Below are 5,306 nucleotides of genomic sequence, written 5' to 3' on the forward strand. Positions count from 1 at the left end.
ATGCATACACCAGGCACTGAGTTTATTCAAAACTAAACAAAAACGTCTTGAAGACATCCACAGGCTTGTCAGGAACTACTTGTTACTCTTGCTGATTGGTGTAGCTTTTCCTGCAAAGTCCAAACTGACTTCTAACATATATATTCAGGCAAAAAGTTTGTAGACTGTCCTGCTAATCTATTATCAAATATGAAACAAATCTAACCCTAATCCTAAGTTGAAAAAATACATGGCGATCTCGGAAAAATTGTATGAAAATCGAGGCCAGGACAGACATTAAATTCATGGTGAAACTTGGTTGAGAGAACAGGCAAATCACTGATGCTCTTGAACAAGTTTATGGTGACAATGCCCCAAAGAAATCCATAACTACAAATGGATAAGTTGGTTCATAAGTGTAAGAAATGAAATTGAAGATGAGCTCCCCTGTGGCAGGCCATCAACGTCAGTTTGTGAGGAAAATATTGATACTGTTTGCGACATGATTGATAAGAAAAGACGAATAACCACTGAATCAGTAGAAAACACAGTCAGCATCTCTGTGGCTTCTGCACACACAATTCCAGAAGAGAGTTTGAGGCTAAGCAAGCTTTCCGCTCGATGGTTCCCTAGGCTGTTGCGCCCAGATCAGCAGCAAACAAGGATAGATCTTTCAATGGAAATTTTGAACAAATGGGATGAGGACTCTGATGTTTTTCTGCAGAGACTTGTGACAGGGATGAACCATGGCTCTACCAGTACCATCCCGAGGACAAAATTCAATCAAGGCAGTGGCTGCCCAGGGGTGGAAGTGGTCCAGTCATAGCAAAATCTGATATAAAAATTAAATCATCGTTATTTTCTTCAGAGTTACATTTCATCAGTTTGATTGACAACCCAACAACATTAATTCAAGTGAATATCAATAACCACGGTGCCGAAAATAGAACCTGAGATCATATTGGCTGCATTCCCTGACCACGTCTACCCTCGGACGAGAAAGCAATCAATCTCTCCCTTCCAATTCTCACAACGTTTCTCCTCTGGACTTTACTTTGATCTATCGTTCCATTAACAATTCATTCCTTGGTGCAGTCGGAACGGACAGCTTAAACTAATTCCGTTGCTGTGTCCACGTCTCAACAAAGAGGAAAAATCCAGCCATGGCGTTATAACCAAAAAAAAAAAAAAAAAAAAAAAAAATCCTAAACTTGTTTGAGTGGAGAGCCAGGGCCCGTCTGTATTACTCAATGACTACATCCCAATGGTTATGGTTCTAATATTTACCTAATTCACTTTTCCGTCCATTAACCTTGACGTGAATTTTATTACCTCGTGCTACAACTGACAGTGGCGCTCTTCACTCCTGTGACTTTCTCCCCCTTTCTCCCATTCTGAAGCTGATTAAACGACCTATTTCAAAAGATCTAAAAATAATGATTTCAGTTTAGGGCACTAGTTCTCACACTAAATTTTGCTGTATCAATTTACCTACAAAAGAACAAGACGTATATAAGTACCGTTTAAATAACGAATCCTTTGAAGTTAGAAGGAACAATTGCGTTCAAAAAAAAAAATAAATAAATAAAAAAAATAAACAAATAAATAAATGAAAACATATCTGATAATTTAAATATAGAAAACAAACTTGGGTATTCTGTGTGTTTTATTGGCTGTTTAAAAGGAGTTTGAATTGCAAAATAAAATTATTTTACATTAATGCAAAATTATTACGGGTGTTCAAGTGTATTTCTTTATATCTTACTCTAGACATTATATATATTCATTATTCAAACATCAAACGTTCAACAACTATAACCCTTATTCTCGTGAGTCTTTTGGACATTTGAATTGAAAATATTTGAAAGGAGGGCACGAAAATGGGAATCAGGCCTGGGCTGCCTACTGCAAAGTAGGCCTTATTTCTAATTGTCAAATTATTCGACGTATGTGGACGAAACAGCTTAAATAATTAAAGTTTGTGTCATAGTATAGGGAGTCCTAAGTCCTTTTTTCTCAAAACATTCTTGTAATTTTCCCCAAAACTCAGAGGAAATAGAAGAGGTTGGAAGGGGAGGCATTCCTGATTACAGGTCTTCTTCAGTAGGCCTATGAGCTGCTTGAAGGCGAAGAGGGTTACATCCACAGCACAACCTTTGATTGATATTTATTTTTTATATCTATATGGATGACAACGTTAGACTAGTACCTTAAGTGATGCTTTGTTGGATCACCGTTTCTATAGCACGTGTGGGGCTGTTGCGCATGGTTAGTATACCCAAGGTGATGTGTATAGGTTTTCCATCCTCTGGTCTGATATGGAAACGTTTCGCAACTACATGGGTCCCCTCATTGCCGATAATATAATTCATTCATATCACTTGGGAAAATGATATCACCATCTCCAACAGCCACAATGTTTGATTGAGACCATTTCCACTGATGATTGTCAACGAGAGAGGTTGGGAGCACCACTGTCACCAGATGTTTAGAAAGAGTATGAGACCTCCAAGAGACCCCCGTGTCCCCGGGATCGAGGACGAAGTGATGGAGCTGGACCCTGTGTGGCTTAGTCTGTCTGCCGTCTCTCCCTCTCCGTCTGGCGAAATGTGTCCTTATGCGGCGGCTCCCTTCGAGGGCGGATGCTTACTTTCGCCGTAGAATTATCAAAAGAGAAAGCAGAGAGGTCACCTGTTTCTGCTCAAGGATGAAAGGCAGTTGCTGGGGACAGATGTGTTAGACGTAAAACTCGTACATGCGCAAGGCTCGTCCTCAAGCCGTATCCAATACTTGAAACACTGCAATAAACACAGGGATGCAGGTTCTGTTTGACATCATGCAGATGGTTCCTGGTGATCCGATGGGCATCGCATGCAAGAGTGGTGGTTTCGCACTGACATGTAACATTCAGTAACAAGCCTTCTGAGGCTGAAATATAAGTGTACCATGCCAGTAAAAGGGCTAAGGAGGAGGATAAGATGCCAGAAAAAATGAGAGCACAATGAGAACAATTTGTCACAAGAAAGGTAATGCAAGTGAACACAATAATGTTACAACGAAAATCGTAACAGTAAATATGAATAACACTATGGGGAAAACCGAAAATATTAATAACTGAACAACTTGCACGTAGTTATTTGTTCTGAGAGAAAAAAAAAGGATATAATGGACTCTGCAATGCGAGGACAACAATAATAATCAATACATAAAACACCAAGAACAATAAAATATCATAGAAAATAAATATGGTTAGGGCAGGGGAATGAGGTGAGAGATAAGGGAGTGAGTCACTTAGATCTGATCTCAGTGTGACTTTATTTTTTGTTATGCTGTAAAATAATGATTGACTTAAGTTAGTAGTCTGTGGTTGTTGAGTGGTGTGTACTTTGAAATTGAAAGAAGACAATCGTATGTAAGGTGTAAATGTTGGGCAATAGTTAATCTGGAACTAATAGGCACACTTATTTTAAATAGTAGCGAGGAAGTATTGGTGGTACCGAGTAGAATGGCAACATCCTGAATGTGTTGACGAGGGTTCGCAAAGAGTTGGCGAGTATGGCGGCGTAAAGTGCGAGGATACGTATTCAGCAATTTAGTCAGGACGGCAACACAGGCGTGAGTGGTCAGCACGAAGCAGAAAAACAGACATGATGTGGGTAGGCATGGGTCAGAAGAGGACTTGGTAGCGATGGCTGGGCGTTAAGGGAGACGTGTCTTGGCAACAGAACGTTGGTGAACTTTCAGCATGGTGTTGTGAGGTTCGTGGTCACCGGTGCCATCAGATGTCAATGAGAGAGTTTCTTTAGCATCGCTTGCCACCAGATGTCAACGAGAGAGGTTGGGTGTCATTGAGAGAGTGGCCTTGGTGCAGGTGAATGAAAGGGGTCTTAGCTTGCAGGTTTATTGTTGAAGGTAGATGTGAGACCCCCGTATCCCCGGGGTTGAGGATGAGGTGGTAATTGGGTAACAGATGGAAGCAGTAGACCATCATTAGCAGCAGCAGCTACTTTCTTATTCTCGTAATGCTTTTGGCATGGGATCCACTTTAGTGTTACCAGGACATGAAGGCAAGAACATTTAATATGTGCAATACAGATGTGACAAAATGCACGTCTAAGGGAGGGATATTGTAACGTCTGAATATAAAACTTGGAAGCTGTATAGCAATGATCTCTATTATAATGTTTGTGAGGGCATGCCATGGTCCATGGAGTTCTGTTTGTAGTGGTTAGAGGTCATGCAGTGATTTCTGCATAGAAAAGCAGCTGCCGTTCTTCTGTTTGTCTATGACTTTATGCGTGATTATTTCAAGGATGTGATGTGAACATGAATCTTAAAGTAGTCGACTTGACAGTGTAGAGAGCACAGGGTATGGTGTACAGGAGGGTCTAGAACAGGGGAAAATGAGCAAAAAATGGGGAAAATGCTGTGCCTATTTTCTATATTTTTTGTGAAATGTCTGCCCATAGATGGCTCTGTTAGTGCCTGATTTGAAATGGCGGGAAAAACGTATTTTTTCACTAGTGCAATGAATATCGATGGTGTTAGTTTTATTATAAACATTATAATTATTATAATGTAACAGCAGAATAAGATAACGTAAAATATTTCGTAAATCAAATAAAAGGGTAAACGGGCGAGACAGGCAATACTCGTAACTGGCTCATTGGTGAATTAGTATTATTCCACATCTTTTATCCTTGAACAAAGTATAAAATGTAGGGGGTGCGAGGTCAGATCATTTTCTTTTAGGGGTGCAGGAGTAAAAAAAAGGTTGGGAACCACTGGTCTAGAGTACAGGACGGATTAGGGTCATCGGGAACCCTGTTTATAAAGAATCTTGCAGCATCTAGATATTTAATTTGTCTATGAGACCTCGACGTCGCGGGTTAGGAAGATGGTTGAATATACGCATCAGGTTTTCTCTAAAGAGGTACAGCCAAGGAGTTCAGATTATCTTGCAAAAAAGGTGATTAATATATGATTTATCCGAGTTCGGAAAGTTTCGGAGAAGTTTCCAGTAGAAGGTTAACAAGGCGCATTCATGTAGGTGCAACAAAGATGGAGCCCATTGGTGGTTTTATATATGGTATCAAGCTGAGCAAGGGTTGGGAAGGAAATGGCACAATAGCCTAGTCAATCAGTGGAAAAAGTTTGGAGAACATTGAGACCTGCACCGACATTGATACTAGAGTTTCCTCAGAGCTCCGAAATGGAATCTAGTATTTGAAAATAGATGGCAAAGAAGTTGATTAAGGCTATAGTTTGATGTGAAGATGATTCCCAAGCATTTACATTTAGAAATCCATTGGAGCTCAGTGCTCTGA

At 40.1% G+C, this 5,306-nt stretch overlaps 1 protein-coding gene across 11 annotated transcripts in view; it reads right to left on the minus strand.

Moving 5' to 3' along the window:
• LOC125046155 overlaps window positions 1-3,699 on the minus strand; it is a 25,047-nt gene extending 21,348 nt beyond the window's left edge. For 2 of the 11 annotated variants that reach the window (XM_047643833.1, XM_047643834.1), the window contains exon 1: window positions 1,267-1,392. The gene's annotated coding sequence lies outside the window, so the exon portion shown is untranslated. Of the gene's footprint in view, window positions 1-929; window positions 997-1,033; window positions 1,112-1,266; window positions 1,401-1,499; window positions 1,543-2,188; window positions 2,556-2,670; window positions 2,694-3,476 lie in introns of those variants that run through there. The other 9 variants (XM_047643832.1, XM_047643828.1, XM_047643830.1 and 6 more) reach the window with 9 other exon arrangements.
• Between the last annotated feature and the right edge of the window lie 1,607 nt (window positions 3,700-5,306).

Source organism: Penaeus chinensis, chromosome 38 (genome assembly GCF_019202785.1).
Source record: "Penaeus chinensis breed Huanghai No. 1 chromosome 38, ASM1920278v2, whole genome shotgun sequence".
Classification (NCBI taxonomy): Eukaryota; Metazoa; Arthropoda; class Malacostraca; order Decapoda; family Penaeidae; genus Penaeus; species Penaeus chinensis.